Source organism: Thalassophryne amazonica, chromosome 2 (genome assembly GCF_902500255.1).
Source record: "Thalassophryne amazonica chromosome 2, fThaAma1.1, whole genome shotgun sequence".
Classification (NCBI taxonomy): Eukaryota; Metazoa; Chordata; class Actinopteri; order Batrachoidiformes; family Batrachoididae; genus Thalassophryne; species Thalassophryne amazonica.
The window spans coordinates 65,757,181-65,774,402 of NC_047104.1; the positions used below are offsets into that span (position 1 = coordinate 65,757,181).

Below are 17,222 nucleotides of genomic sequence, written 5' to 3' on the forward strand. Positions count from 1 at the left end.
TCCAATCGTTAGCTGGTAAACTTTAAATCTGTGTGTTTTTTCCGATGCTGTTTCCCTTCAGATCCAAACAGAAGAAAAATTTGGGAAAATAAAGTCAGCCGTGTGAGATGGAAGTGACTTCATTGTCAAAGTTTTGAGAAGTAAATTTAGTGTTCAGTCCCATGTACAATAAAACTCACCTAAACCATCATGGTATAAACCGGATATTTTTGTATGTTTTTCCATGTAATAAACACAGTATATAACGGATTTTGTATAACAAATTTTCGCTTACATCAGATAAAATGTCCTGTCCGATCGCAATGTATTTCCATTAAAAACCCCTCACATATACCAAACAGAGCAGTCTGGACGTGCACAGTAACAGAGATAAAAAAAATTAAAGTTCAGTGCTTTGAAATAATTCTGATATGTGTGTAGAAACAATAAGCACTCATGAGGTTTATGATGCCATGCATACACTGCCAGATAATAAAGCATGTGGCTTGGATCTTATTTCAGCTTGAACATCTTACAAATGCTAGTTTGAGGCTAGCTCCCCTCCTAGTTCTCAGTCTCACTGGCTTTATGATCCATAGTATACTGCCGGATTCAGTGCTGTCCGTCCTGCTTGTCCCAGTGCTTAAGGACAAAGCTGGGAGAGTAAGTTGCATGGACAATTATAGGCCTGTAGCGCTAGCCAGAATTCTGTCAAGAGTTGTGGAAAAGATCATGCTTGATAGAGTGTGTATCTCTCTTCTTGTGACAACCAGTTTGGTTTTAAACCAAAGCATGGGACAGACCTGTGTATATATGCACTTAAAGAAATAGTGAACCTGTACAGGGCCAAAAACTCATCTGTGCTTATGTGCTTTATTGATGCTTCCAAACCATTTGATAGGGTGAATCACAGGAAGCTATTCATGAAGCTGGCACAAAGGGGCGTGCCTGGTTATATTGTGCGGGTTCTGGTTTACTGGTATGCTCACCAGAAGATGCAGATTAAATGGGGAGGCAGTGTATCAGCCCCCTTTGGAGTTGGCAATGATGTTAGGCAGGGAGGAATCCTGTCACCAATTTTATTTAATTTATATGTGAATGATCTGTCGATGCAATTGAAAGCCTGTAACACAGGGTGTGTAATTGGTGGATTGCTGGTGAACCACCTCATGTATGCAGATGATCTGGTTATCATTAACCCAAGTAGTGCTGGACTACAGCAACTCCTAAATATCTGCACTGAGTTTGGTCTAATGCATGACATAAATACAATGCTAGGAAGAGTGCTATTTTAATAAGTAGAACTAAGCAGGAGAAAAGCTCAACTTTTCTGCTTTTAAACTGACTGGCAATGTTCTTGAAGTATGCAGGAAGATTAAATGTCTTGGACATTTTATAAATGATAACTAAAAGATGATGATGACAACATATACAGACAATCCTGTAAACTATATGCCCAGGCAAACACCATTAGACACAAGTTCAGTTTCTGTGCAACACAGGTGAAAGTAGCCCTGTGTAAGGCATACTGTGCACGTCTTTATTGTGTTCATTTATGGTCAAGCTATAAGAAATCTAGCATTCAGAGGCTGCAAGTTGCATACAATGATGCCTATGCACATCCTTTTGAAAATACCCAGAGGAGGCAGTGCCAGCCAGATGTTTGTCACTGCAGGAGTGAGCACATTTCATGCACTCTTATGACATTTGATGTTTAAATTTATGAATAGACTGGAGGAATCTGGGAATAGTATTATTTTGGTCCTTGTAAATCCCACCCTGAGCTGCTCTCACTACATCGCTAGCCTGAGGGAGCACTGGCTGAAATGTTTGCACATAATCTGATTTTTATTTATTTATTGTTTTTTTACACTGTATATTTTTGTATTGTATTTGTTTTGTGCTACGAGGTCTGTTAGAAAAGTATTGGACCTTTTTATTTTTTGCAAAAACCTGATGGATTTCAATCACGTGTGCTTGCATCAGCCAATCTTGAACCTTCGTGTGCATGCGTGAATTTTTTCACGCCTGTCGACTGCGTCATTTGCTGGTAAGCAGCCTTTGTGTGAGGACATGTGCAGTGCACTCGGCGGATTTTCATTGCAAGGAAAAAGACGAAACGACTGGAGCAGCGCCGCATCAAATTTTGCCAGAAACTGGGCGACAGCCAGGTGGAAACCATTCGGAAGATTCAGACGGCTTTCGGTGACGATCCTATGGGTATCACACAGATTAAGGAGCGGTACAACCAGTTTAAAGACGTCTGCACAACGGTGGAGAGCGAGCCACGCTCCGGTTGGCCATCAACATGCTGAAATGACCAGATCATTTCTAAAGTGAACGCTGTTGTGATGCGGGACCGTTGTGTGACTATCTGAGAAATTGCAGAAGAGGTGGACATCAGCACTTTTTCGGCACATTCCACTGTGACAGAAGATTTGGCCATGAAAAGAGTGGCGGTGAAATTCGTGCTGAAGGCTTTGGCACGAAGCTGCTGATGGCAGAGCAAAAGCACCTCCGTGTTGAAGTCTCACAGGACATGGTGTGCCCACCTCTTCGACAATTTCTCGGATAGTCACACGACTGAACAGTCACCGAAAGCCGTCTGAATCATCTGAATGGTTTCCACCCAGCTGTCGCCAAGTTTCTGGCAAAATTTGATGCGTCTTTGCTCCAGTCGTTCCGTCTTTTTCCTGCAATGAAAATCCGCCGAGCGCACTACACACGTCCTCACACAAAGGCTGCTTACCAGCAAATGACGCAATCGACAGGCATGAAAAAATTCACGCATGCGCACGAAGGTTCAAGTTTGGCTGATGCAAGCACACGTGATTCAAATCCATCAGGTTTTTGCAAAAAATAAAAAGGTCCGATACTTTTATAACAGACCTCGTATTTATGGACCTGAGTCTGAAATAAAGTTTCTATTCTATTCTGACACTTGCCAATTTGAGGAAGGTGGGACCGGAGTAATTTCTGTGATTAAAAACCTGACCGTTTATTTTTTTAACACTGTGCTCAGACTGCAACCTGAAGCCTGATGTGCACCTGTTAAATCAGACAGCACAAAATGCTGTGATTTGACACTTTTCTGCTTTTGCTCTTTCCTGTTTAATAGTTTTTGCAGTGTGCTCGCTGATTACAAATGGATCAGAAAACTCCGCAAAATTACAACACAGAGTCGGAAAAAGAGGAAACTGTACACCTTACCTTTGATTTGGAGGTAATGATTGTTGAAGAAAAGCTTGTTGAGGGACAAATTAGTCCATAATAAAGCATAATCCAGAGACGGAGAACTTTAAAACTATCGCGCACATTGGCGTCATGACACGGAGTTACAGAGCAGCAGCTGCATAAATCAGGCTTTAAATTAATTAAATAAAATCATAAATTGTAAATTCATGTAAATTTGAGATAAGATATACTTTATTGATCTCACAGTGGAGAAATTATGTTTACACTCCAGTTACCTCAGACAGCAATTAGTCCACAATTATTACTTGTTTACCGTAATAATGGCACACATCAGAATTAAAGACAGCTTATACACATTTGACATTGTTTATGTGCACTAAATGTGAAGAAGTCCCTTATCCGAATTGAGGCAAGTGGGTAAAGGTCTGCGTCGCGCCACCGTCAACTTGGGGGAGGTACAGGGGGATGGGGACCTGCTGCAGCTAAAACCATGCCGCCCCCGCAGAAGAGAAGGGATGATGTCAGCAGAAGCCGGAGTGGGGTGTGTGTGATGGGGGTAGGAGGGGGGTGGGGAGAGGGAGTGAAGCATGCTTCAGTCCTGTGAAACAGTTTATTGTCTTTGAGAGCTGAGATAAGAAACAGCCAAATGTTCACCAAGGCCGAAGACATTCCTCTGGAGGAAAACAGCAGGGCAATTTGTCCTTCAGGCCGATAAGCCCGCCATGTTGTGGTTTGAGCAGTGAAAAACAGTTTTTACAGCTTCACTTGAACAACCAAATCCCAATTATGAATTAAGAATATTCCCAATTATGAATTAAGCGTATTCCCCGGCCTCCGAAATCTTCATCTTCATCTGCAAGGTGTGCATCTGCTCCAAGATGTCATCCAATTTGCGTCTGAGTTCAAGAGTCATCACAGTCTGAGAATGCACTGCCTTGCCCAACTTGTTAATCATGACGGACAATGCCGCCGTCTTGCCAATTTTACGGTAGATCAGGGCAGAACATAAGCCAGAAAGTACCAGCCCTGCTACCATAAGCCCAAATATGAATAAATCCTTGACGTCCTCAATGGAGAAAGGCGCCAAGCATGCAACACGCCACGACCCCAGGAGTCGAGAACATAGCCCGGAGGATACGTTCCATCTGGGCAGGTAGGATCCCCCGGTCTTGACCATCTTGTAGAAAAGATGGTGTCAATAGCATTCAGATACCAGCTGAATAATTCCATGGTTAATCCAATAGTAGTCCAATAGATCCAGTATCCAATATAATTTGAGGAATTCACAGTCTGGTGAAGTAGGGACTTGAAGGTTAAAGCAGAGGGCAGAGATAAGGGAGAGTGGAGGAGATGCAACCGCCCTCGTCGGAGTCCCAAGCTGAATCAGCTTGGGAATCAATTGTTAGCTAAACTATTTTTAGATTTATTTTGACAGTACCTGTACCTGGATGTGTTGCTGTATGTGGTTAAATGATAAAAAAAATAATGCTGAAAACATAAAAAGTTCATTCAGTAGTTCAGCGCAATTGGCACTAAAATGGCGACAAGTTCTCAGTTGACGCTACTCGGAGGGGGTCTCGCCCAGGTAGTAATTCAGTGTAGAACCGGCACTGTATTCATTCAACAGACTCACAAGGAAAAACAACTTTACATTTGTCAGGTGAATTGTTGCTTTCAGCAGTCTTACACAAGGTCAATTACATCAAAAAAACAAACAAACAAACAAAAAAAAAGAGCGATCAAAGCCCTCTTGAGACTACAAAGGCAAAACCCAAGCACAAAATGTTGCAATTTACTTGGTCTTTATTTGCGTAACAATCAAAGGAATCATGTTATTCCACGGTGTCTTGTCACCCGCCGCCCCAAAAACACAAACACACACACCCTGCTGTGCTATCAATGCTCAGGCACAGACAGTAAATTTTAAGAAATGTGACATTTAATCTCTTAAAAGACCTTCAGGGAGCAAAATTATAATTGCATTAATTTGTGTGAAGCTCTGTTTGTACTCCGGGTGTTTGCAGGTTGGCAAGTATGGCTCAGAGCCTGAAGGCACTTGTGCTCTCACTGCTGCGATGACTGCTTCCCTGCACACTGAAACATGTTTGTCACACTTCACGTCTACCCAACATGTCATTTTCTGAATACCATCAGTAACATAAGAACTGCAGATTTCATACCAAACTTGAAATATATTGACTTACTGTATGAGAAACTGATGCGTGGTGTGACATCATCCTCTGATGCATGGAGATGATTGACCAACAGCAGCACAGCAGCCAGAAGGCAGTGGACAACTGCAGCTGAGGTCCACATGGTTGATTCAGTGACGCAGGTTCAAATGTACTCAGTTTGATTTACGTTTCCTGGGAATTCATGAATTGTCTTGAATCCACAGAGCTTATTTTCTGCCTTGCATCCTCCTGCAGGCAGAGGGGGTGGAAATGTGTCCTTCAGTTGATTCTTTTACTCCCAGTGCTTCACACACACGCTGTTACAAGACTCCTGACATGAAGAAGAGGAATCCTTCCTGAAGTAAATGCTGCTTCGTTTCATCTACTTGTAATGTTTGAAGATGAATCTGCACTGAGCTCAAAAAATGTTCCTTTTAGCAGTGGTGAAAGCCATTTCATATCTGTGGAGAGAAGAAAATATTTCAAAATCATGTTTAAATTTCTAGAAAAGCTACAAAGAACAGATTCTTATCCATTCTCCTGATATAAGTTTATTACAGAGAAGGGTTTGAATTTCACTGCAAAAGCAGCCAGCACCATGGATATACTGGATAAACCCTCCGTGACATCACTCAGGTTTTCTGAAGAGTGGGTTTGACGCTCAAATGGGTCGGCTAAAGGCGTTGCTATTTTGGCCATGGCTCAACCCCACCTAAACTGCCAATGATAATAATAATAATAATAATAATAATAAAGCCAGAACATCCCCCCCGAACCCTACCCCACCCAACCTCATAGTTACCGCGTGAGCTAAGGTTAACACTGGTGCAGGTGTTTAATTAATGCATATTTTTGCAGACTGGGTGGTGGTTGATAATCACAGGTGGCTTGGGTTAGAGGGAAAAAAAAACAATAACCAGCATATTGCCTCAGTAACCATAGCAACAATTGTACCTGCTAAATAGTGCTAATGGTATTAACATACAAATTAAACAACACAAAAATTTAACTGCACAGTAGGGCATATTATCTCAGATATGTAATGAAATGCTCAGAAAGGTCAAACACAGTCGAGTCCACAGCAGTTAGCGGGCACTGCTAGCTGGACCCTGGACATACCAGCACGAGATATCGTGCAAACTGTCCACGTCCTTAATTATTCAGAACGTAATGGGTTAAACTAGTCCAAACTGGGAGTTAATACATAAAATAAATAAATAAATAAATTCACTATGAGTTATGGAAAGTCATGGATTAACACCTCATGCTTCAAATTTCACTCCAGTCATCATCTATCTCAGCGACAGATATCTGAAGCTTTTGTACCACAATCATTTCCACATAAATTCAACATTATTTCATCATAAAAAGTGGTGGAAGCAATCAAAGTGCCGCGGCTAAACTAGCTACTAGCTGATGCGTTCACTGCGCATTGAAAGCGTCATGGAGTTTTGCCTCGTTTCTGCTTAAAACAGCCTCGTTTCTGCTGAAAACTGATTTCAGAATGATTTAAGAGGGTTTACCTTCATAATCTGATGGTTAATAATCCTATTAATCCATTTGATTGCTTTGGGTGAAGAGACTCTGTCTCAGATGTGCTGCTGTGGTCCGAAATGACGCATGCGCAGATGCAAAGAGTGGACTGATTTTTAGGGGTGGACTGTTCTTTCTGCGACACCATCATAATGCATTTCCATTAAAGACCCCTCGCATATATACCAGAGAGAGCAATTTGGATGTGCCCGGTAATATAGGTATAAAATGAAATTCAGCACTGACACTCGCCGATTCGAGGAAAATGGGAACCGTATTTCCTTGATTAAAAGACCGGACATTTATTTTTTTCAAGGCAGGGTGTAATTCAAGGCTGGTGATTATTAAAAAAATGCTGCTTGCTGCATGCACTGTAATATGGTGTTACGTTTCACACATATCCCTGGTTGTGACGAACCAAACCGCTTTAGGTCAGATCCCTCTGCATGACTGCGAACCCATGCACCTGCTAAATGACGGAGGCTGCAAGAGGCTGTGATTTTTCACTTTTCTGGTTCTCGTCTCCCATCATATTTTAATCGTTTTTGCAGTGCGCACACTGATTACATTTCTATCATGGATCAAATACATTTAGTAGAAGAGTTCGCAAATATGGCCAACTTCACAACATGGAGTCCTCAATAAATTTTTGCAAAAAATAATAATAATAATCAGTTTGTAACACTTTAAAAAATAAGACATTATTTAATAATAATAATATCATCATCATCATCATCACATTTGTAAAATTTAAGAATAAAGTAATTTTGCCTAAAACTCAGGAGCTTCATACACTAAACACCATAAGTATGAAGTGTATTATTTTTAAAATGACTGTATAAATTAAAAAGATACATCTTGTTCTTCTGCTACTTTCAGCTGCTCCCATTAGCGGTCGCCACAGCAGATCAGTGGTTTCCATCTCACCCTGTCCTCTGCATCTTCCTCTGTCACACCAAAAACCTGCATGTCCTCCCTTAGCACATCCATAAACCTCCTCTTTGGCCTCCCTTTTCTCCTCCTGCCTGGTGGCTCCATCCTCAGCATCCTTCTCCCTGTATATCCTGGGTTCCTCCTCTGTACATGTCCAAACCATTTCAATCTTGCCTCTCTGACTCCTGTCTGATTTCATTTCTCAACCTGTCCCAGCACCATTTCAAACAAGAAAGGACTCAGATCTGATCCTTGGTGTAATCCCACTTCATCTCACCACTGTCACACTACTCTTATACATGTCCTGCACTAAAAGGGATGGGTATTGATAAGATTTTATCAATATCGATACCATTATCGATTCCACTTATCGATCCAATTCCTTATCAATTCCCTTATCGATACCTCCTGTGAATTTTCTGTGTACTACAAGTAGGCTTTACTGGTTTTCTATGTCAACAACATTTTATTGAGTCTTAAAGTGAATAAATATGAAATTGGTCACTGGATCTTTGATCTCTGGACATTAATAGAAATAAACAAAATCTGTAGTTTTTGTCAAAAGCATTTTTCACACATTAATGGCATGAAAGTCTCTCCATATGTCTGAGCTGAACTCAGACGGCTGCTGGGTGGCATGAAAGTCTCTCCATATGTCTGAGCTGAACTTAGATGGCTGCTGGAGTATGCAGGTCTGCAGCCATACAGTCTTGGGCTGCTGCACATCAGCGCAGGACGTCTCACTTTTGGAGGGGAAAAAAACACTTTGAGCAATTGCAGTTTATTGGCTGTATTACAATATTTGGAAGGAGGTGTGCTTTGATTTAAACGGCGATTCGCTTTGAAGTTATTCATTCCAAGCGGACTCTATATTTCTAACTTGACTCAGTAGAGAGCGGCACAGCGTTTGGAGCAAAGGAACGGAGAATGATTCTTGTTTTTTTCTCGCAACAAGACAGGAGTCCCACTTAGTGACTTTAATCCGCACAAAAGTGACTCACAATTGGCATATTTTAATGGCTTTGAGAGGGGTTAAGAAGCGAAGTTGCTCCTTCTGAAGTGGAGCGCAGCAAAGAACCAACGAAGCAGTGGATCGAAGCACTGCTTCATTGGTTCAAGGTTTAAAGCAGATCTGCGCTGCAGAAACGGTTGATTACAGAGCCGCTGCAGTGTCTGTAATCAACGTACAGAAATGATCATTTTCCCCAAAAACACCCTCAAAAACAACGGCCACTCTGAAAGACTGATAAGGGAATCTTTAAGCAAAAAGCCTATTGATGTCGGTGGATCAAATCATTTCTTAACGATACCCGAAAAGAACCGGTTCTCAATACCAAACCCTATGCACTACACTCACATACTTCTCTGCCCCTCCAGACTTCCTCACACAATACCACTGCCTTTCTCTTGGCACCCTGTCGTAAGTTATTTCTAAATCTACACATACACAATGTAACTCCTTCTGGCCTTCTCTATACTTCTCTATCAGTACTCTCAGAGCAAACATTGCATCTGTAGTGCTCTTTCTAAGCATTAAACCATATTGCTGCTCACAGATCGTCACCTGTTTTCTAAGCCTAGCTTCGATTACTCTTTCCCATAACTTCACGCTGTGGCTGATCATCTTAATGCCTCTGTAGTTATTGCAGCTGTGCACATCATCCTTATACCAGCAGAATTTGTCTCTCCTCAGTCATCCTCTCATTTTCCAAAATTTTATTAAACAAGCTGGTTAGAAACTCCACTGCCATGCTTCTAAACATTACCATCTGTATCCTTTATCACCCTAACCTGCTGCAGATCCTTTCCAACTCTGTCCCTTTGTCTGGGCAATTAGTACAAGTCCCTTTCTCCTTCCTTCCTGTTCAAGTTCATGTACAGCTTGCTATATGCCTTTTCCTTAGCTTTAGCCACTTCTCTTTTTGCCTTACACCACATCTTCTTGTACTCCTGTCTACTTTCTTCATCTCTACGACTACCCCCATTCTTTTTCGCCAACCGCTTTCTCCTAATGCTTTCCTGGACATATTCATTCCACCACCAAGTCTCCTTGTCTTCCTTCCGCTGTCCAGATGTCACACCCAGTACCTTCCTAGCTGTCTCCCTTACACGTCTGCAGTACTTTTCCAATTGTCCAAAAGTGCTTGCCCTCCATCCAGTGCTTCTGTCATCTGCTCACTGAATTTCACACCGTCTTCCTCCTTTAGCTTCCTACATGTGATCCTTTGTTGAGCTCTGACTCTCTTCCTTCTCTTCACCTATAAAGTCATCCTACAAACTATCCATCTGATGCTGTCTAGCTACACTCTCTCCCGTCACCACCTTACGGTCTCTGATTTCTTTTAGCTTGCATGTCTCACAAAGCATGTAGTTCACCTGTGTGCACCTTCCTCCACTCTTTTATATCACACTGTACTCCTCCCTTTTCTTAAAGTAGGTATTTTGTTGTGTGGGCCGCTGAAGAGGAGGTACTGCTGGCCCACCACCACCAGAGGGCGCCCTGCCTGGAGTGCGGGCTCCAGGCACCAGAGGGCGCCGCCGCCTCACGGGAGCAGCCTCGGTGACAGCTGTCACCCATCACCTGAGACAGCTGACGGCAATCATCAGTGGGGTATATCAGCAGGACGGCATCTCCACCTCATTGCCGAGATATCGTTTTTACCGGAGAGGTAACGTATTGACGCTAACAGAGTGTATCTTTTTTGGATTGAGCTAGTTATTTGGATTACTGTTCCAACGAGAGGTGGAGGTAACTTTCCTGCTGTTCGGAGTCCTGGGTGCAAACGCGCCCCCATCTGACTGTACTTTGTTTCCTCGCCAGCAGTACCAGGTCCGACACGCGGAGGCAGTGGCCACCTGGGAGTTTGGGACTTGGCAGCTCCAGTATTCCCGGGGTCCTGTGGCGGAGGAAGCCGTGTGGTTCCGGTCTTACCTTGGAGAGGCGTCTCCTATCTTCGAGCCTGCCCACACGACACTTTTGTGAATTGACTGTTGTCCATTTCTGTGATTGGTTGTATTCGTTGTGCACATTCACAACAGTAAAACGTTGTTATTTGACTTACTCCATTGTCCGTTCATTTGCGCCCCCTGTTGTGGGTCCGTGTTCCTACACTTTCCCAACAGGATATCTCGGCCAGCGTCATGGATCCCGAGGGGCGTCAACCGGCTGTTGAACGGCCAATGGAAGAACAAGGCGCACAGGCGTCCGCAGGAGGGGTAATCGGTGAGTTGCAGCGGATCCTCACCGCTTTCACGACTCGGTTAGATTTGATGACCGAGCAGAACGTCCTCCTGAACCGCAGGGTGGAGGCTCTCGCCGCGCAGGTGGAAGCGCGCCCTCCAGGCGCCGCTGCGGCTCTCCCTCCCGTAGAACCTGTGCGTAACAACGACGTTCCACTGGTTGTCCAACGACCCCTCCCACCTTCCCCTGAAGCATACATAAGCCCCCCAGAGCCGTACGGAGGCTGTGTGGAGACGTGCGCGGATTTTCTTATGCAGTGTTCGCTCGTCTTCGCACAGCGTCCCGTCATGTACGCGACTGACGCTAGCAAAGTAGCTTATGTGATAAATCTGCTTCGTGGTGAGGCACGCGCTTGGGCTACAGCGCTCTGGGAGCAAAGTTCACGGCTCCTTCTGACATATGATGGGTTTGTGAGGGAGCTCAGAACGGTGTTCGATCACCCTAATAGAGGAGAGACCGCTTCAGCCGTGCTGCTGTCAATGAGACAGGGGCGCCGGAGCGCAGCTGCCTATGCAGTCGACTTCCGCATCGCGGCTGCGAGGTCCGGCTGGAATAGCGCTGCCCTCCGCGCCGCCTTCGTAAACGGACTGTCATTGGTCCTCAAGGAGCACCTGGTGGCTAAGGACGAACCGCGGGATTTAGATGGGCTTATCGATCTTGTTATACGTTTAGACAATCGGTTAAATGAGCGCCGTCGGGAACGAGACGAAGGGCGTGGCCAGGCACGCGTCGTCCCTCTCCCTTCCGGTTCCGACCGCGTTCCGCCCTCCCCACGCTCCACGGCCCCTGCGCTCCGTGCGGTTACAGCCCCCCCTGCTGACGACGCTATGGACACGAGTAGGGCAACATTTAGGGCACCGGTCACACAAAGGAGGCTGGCCCGCGGGGCGTGTTTTGTTTGTGGCTCGATTGAGCATCAAGTAAGGGACTGCCCCGAGCGGTTAAACACCAACGCCCGCCCCTAGAAACTGGGCTAGGGGTGGGCCGAGACGTTCACGTGGGACACACCCACATCGCCACACGACTCCCAGTTACAATCCTTTATGAGGATTTAACCCTGAAGGCCCCAGCACTGGTGGACACGGGCTCAGAAGGGAATTTGCTAGATAGCAAATGGGCTAGGGAGATAGGGCTCCCTCTGGTGGCGCTTACCTCGCCTGTGCAGGTACGGGCGCTAGATGGCTCCCTACTCCCTCCAATCACTCACAAGACACCACCAGTAACTCTGGTGGTGTCGGGGAATCACCGGGAGGAAATCGAGTTTTTCGTGACTCCGGCCACCTCCCGTGTGATTTTAGGTTTTCCCTGGATGTTGAAACACAATCCCCGGATCGATTGGCCGTCCGGGGTAGTGGTTCAGTGGAGCGAGACCTGCCATCGGGTATGTTTAGGTTCCTCGGTTCCTCCCGGTTCCCAGGCCAGGGAGGAGGTCAGAGCCCCGCCCAATCTAGGGACGGTGCCGGTGCAGTACCATGACCTTGCGGAGGTGTTCAGCAAGGATCTGGCACTCACCCTTCCCCCGCACCGCCCGTATGATTGTGCCATCGATTTGGTTCCAGGCGTTGAGTTCCCGTCCAGTAGGCTGTACAACCTCTCACGACCTGAACGCGAATCAATGGAGACCTACATCCGGGACTCTGGCTGCCGGGTTGATCCGGAATTCCACCTCCCCGATGGGTGCGGGTTTCTTTTTTGTGGGGAAAAAGGATGGCGGATTACGTCCATGCATCGATTACAGGGGGCTGAACGAAATCACGGTTCGTAACCGATACCCCTTACCCTTGTTGGATTCGGTGTTCACGCCCCTGCATGGAGCCAAGATATTCACCAAGCTTGATCTTAGGAATGCGCATCACCTGGTTCGGATCCGGAAGGGAGACGAGTGGAAGACGGCATTTAACACCCCGTTAGGTCATTTTGAGTACCTGGTCATGCCGTTCGGTCTTACAAATGCTCCCGCGACGTTCTAAGCATTGGTTAATGATGTCTTGCGGGACTTCCTGCACCGATTCGTCTTCGTGTATTTAGACGACATACTCATCTTTTCTCCGGATCCTGAGACCCATGTCCGACATGTACGTCAGGTCCTGCAGCGGTTATTGGAGAACCGGCTGTTTGTTAAGGGCGAGAAGTGTGAGTTTCACCGCACCTCTTTGTCCTTCCTGGGGTTCATCATCTCCCCCAACTCCGTCGCTCCTGATCCGACCAAGGTTGCGGCGGTGAGAGACTGGCCCCAACCCACAAGCCGTAGGAAGCTGCAACAGTTCCTCGGCTTTGCGAATTTCTACAGGAGGTTCATTAAGGGCTACAGTCAGGTTGTTAGCCCCCTGACAGCCCTGACCTCACCAAAAGTCCCCTTCACCTGGTCGGATCGTTGCGATGCCGCGTTCAAGGAGTTGAAACGGCGCTTCTCGTCTGCACCCGTTCTGGTGCAGCCCGATCCTAGTCGCCAGTTAGTGGTTGAAGTGGACGCCTCGGACTCAGGGATAGGAGCTGTGCTGTCCCAGAGTGGGAAGACCGATAAGGTCCTTCACCCGTGTGCCTATTTTTCCCGCAGGTTGACCCCGGCTGAACGGAACTATGACGTCGGCAACCGAGAACTCCTTGCGGTGAAAGAGGCTCTTGAAGAGTGGAGACATCTGTTGAAGGGAACGTCCGTGCCATTCACGGTTTTCACTGACCACCGGAACCTGGAATATATCAGGACCGCCAAGCGGCTGAATCCCAGGCAAGCCCGCTGGTCACTGTTCTTCGGCCGTTTTGACTTCCGCATCACCTACCGGCCCGGGACCAAGAACCAGAAATCGGATGCCTTGTCCCGGGTGCACGAAGACGAGGTCAAAACGGAGTTGTCGGATCCACCGGAACCCATCATCCCGGAGTCCACTATCGTGGCCACCCTCACCTGGGACGTAGAGAGAACCGTCCGGGAGGCCCTGGCACGAAGCCCGGACCCCGGGACTGGACCAAAGAACAGACTTTACGTCCCACCAGAGGCAAGGGCTGCAGTCCTGGACTTCTGTCACGGCTCTAAGCTCTCCTGTCATCCAGGGGTGCGAAGAACCGTGGCAGTTGTCCGGCAGCGCTTCTGGTGGGCGTCCCTGGAGGCCGACGTCCGGGACTATATCCAGGCCTGTACCACCTGCGCCAGGGGCAAGGCCGACCATCGCAAGGCTCCGGGACTGCTACAGCTGCTGCCCGTGCCTCATCGCCCCTGGTCCCACATCGGCCTGGATTTTGTCACGGGCCTCCCGCCGTCCCAGGGAAACACCGTCATCCTCACGATAGTGGACCGATTCTCCAAGGCGGCCCACTTCGTGGCCCTCCCGAAGCTCCCAACGGCCCAGGAGACAGCGGACCTCCTGGTCCACCACGTCGTCCGCCTGCATGGGATACCATCAGACATCATCTCCGATCGTGGTCCCCAGTTCTCCTCGCATGTCTGGAGGAGCTTTTGCCGGGAACTGGGGGCCACGGTCAGTCTCTCATCCGGGTATCACCCCCAGACCAATGGGCAAGCAGAGCGGGCCAATCAAGAAATGGAGCAAACACTACGTTGTGTGACAGCCGCGCACCCGGCGGCCTGGAGCACTCATCTGGCCTGGATCGAGTACGCCCACAACAGTCAAGTGTCATCAGCCACCGGCCTCTCCCCCTTTGAGGTGTGTTTGGGGTATCAGCCCCCATTATTCCCGGTGGTTGAGGGAGAGGTCGGTGTGCCCTCGGTCCAGGCCCACCTGCGGAAGTGCCGTCGGGTGTGGCGTGCCGCCCGTTCTGCTTTGTTGAGGGCCCGGATGAGGGCGAAGACCCATGCAGACCGGCAGCGGACCCCGGCCCCTACGTATCGTCCCGGGCAGGAAGTGTGGTTGTCCACCAAGGACATTCCACTGCAAGTGGCCTCCCCAAAACTGCAAGACAGGTACATAGGTCCGTTTAAGATTCTCAAGGTCATCAATCCCGCCGCAGTGAGGCTTCGGCTTCCAGCCTCACTGCGGATCCATCCAGTATTCCATGTGTCAAAAATCAAGCCCCATCACACCTCGCCCCTCTGTACACCCGGTCCGGCGCCACCTCCTGCCCGGATCATCGATGGCGAGCCGGCTTGGACAGTGCGCCGGTTGTTGGACGTCCGACGGATGGGCCGGGGCTTTCAATATCTGGTGGACTGGGAGGGGTACGGCCCTGAAGAACGCTCCTGGGTGAAGAGGAGCTTCATCCTGGACCCGGCCCTCCTGGCCGACTTCTACCGTCGCCACCCGGACAAGCCCGGTCGGGCGCCAGGAGGCGCCTGTTGAGGGGGGGGTCCTGTTGTGTGGGCCGCTGAAGAGGAGGTACTGCTGGCCCACCACCACCAGAGGGCGCCCTGCCTGGAGTGCGGGCTCCAGGCACCAGAGGGCGCCGCCGCCTCACGGGAGCAGCCTCGGTGACAGCTGTCACCCATCACCTGAGACAGCTGACGGCAATCATCAGTGGGGTATATCAGCAGGACGGCATCTCCACCTCATTGCCGAGATATCGTTTTTACCGGAGAGGTAACGTATTGACGCTAACAGAGTGTATCTTTTTTGGATTGAGCTAGTTATTTGGATTACTGTTCCAACGAGAGGTGGAGGTAACTTTCCTGCTGTTCGGAGTCCTGGGTGCAAACGCGCCCCCATCTGACTGTACTTTGTTTCCTCGCCAGCAGTACCAGGTCCGACACGCGGAGGCAGTGGCCACCTGGGAGTTCGGGACTTGGCGGCTCCAGTATTCCCGGGGTCCTGTGGCGGAGGAAGCCGTGTGGTTCCGGTCTTACCTTGGAGAGGCGTCTCCTATCTTCGAGCCTGCCCACACGACACTTTTGTGAATTGACTGTTGTCCATTTCTGTGATTGGTTGTATTTGTTGTGCACATTCACAACAGTAAAACGTTGTTATTTGACTTACTCCATTGTCCGTTCATTTGCGCCCCCTGTTGTGGGTCCGTGTTCCTACACTTTCCCAACATATTTACCACAGCCATTTCCATCCTTTTTGTAAAATCAACTATCATCTGTCTGTCCACATTCCTGTCCTTGATAGCATATCTACCCATTACTTCTTCATCACCTCTGATCACTTCATCAACATGGCCATTGAAGTCCGCTCCTATCACCATTTCTTTCTTTCTTTCATGCTTGGGCACACTGTCAACCATCTCATCTAACTCACTACAAAAATTGTCTTTCTCCTTCGTCTCACAACCTACCCGTGGGGCATATGCACTGATGATATTCATCATCACCTTTCAATTTCCAGCTTTACACTTATCACCCTGTCAGACACTCGCTTAACTTTCAACACACTCTTAACATACTCTTCCTTTAAAATGACCCCAACACCATTTCTCTTCTTATCCTCACCATAATACAACAACTTTAACTCACAGCCTACCATTTGGTCTTTTGCACACACAATATGTCTACCTTTCTCCTCTTCATCATTTCAGCCAGCTCTCTCCCTTTACCAGTCATACTACCAGCATTCAAAGTTCCAACTCTCACTTCCACCCTTCTAGTTTCCCCCCGCTGTCTCTGGACACATTCTCCTCCCCTTCTTCATTTTAACCAGCAGTAGCCCAATTTGGCATCCTGTTGGCATCCACACTGCAACTTTTGTATTCCATTGTTATAGTCTATTGCACTGTTTCGTATTGTTTGAACATAGCACCTTGCTGTCAGGACTTTCTAAATGTTTTCACAAAGTCTGAACCGGAACTCTGGTCGTATTTATTTAATTTAACTATTTTTTATTGTTATTTATGTTATTCTCGTGTGTGTTTATTGGGTTGAGCAAACAATTAAATCTTGTTGCTGCTGTCCATTAATGTTTGGGGTGATGTGTGCACCCAGAGGAGTGGGGGCGCCAAACATAATCTCGCCTAAGGCACGAAAATGGCTAGAACCGGCTCTGATTCAGACCACCAAACAGCTGACAAGAATGCACATACTAAATCACGTGGTAGCCTGAGGTTTTTTTTTTTTGCATATTTTAGAGTGAATATCCAATTTACCGTTTGCACTGCAGACCAAAGATTCCCCTGTGAGATACAAAACCAACTAGTTTTTTTTTTTTTTTTTTTTTTGGCAATCTTTGTATTTAATTGTGCTGTCATTGACAATTGCTGAGAGATTCCCAAGAAGATAATAT

At 47.2% G+C, this 17,222-nt stretch overlaps 1 pseudogene; it reads right to left on the reverse strand.

The window, feature by feature from the left end:
* Positions 1-17,222, reverse strand: part of LOC117525143 — a 214,097-nt pseudogene that overhangs the window by 99,885 nt on the left and 96,990 nt on the right.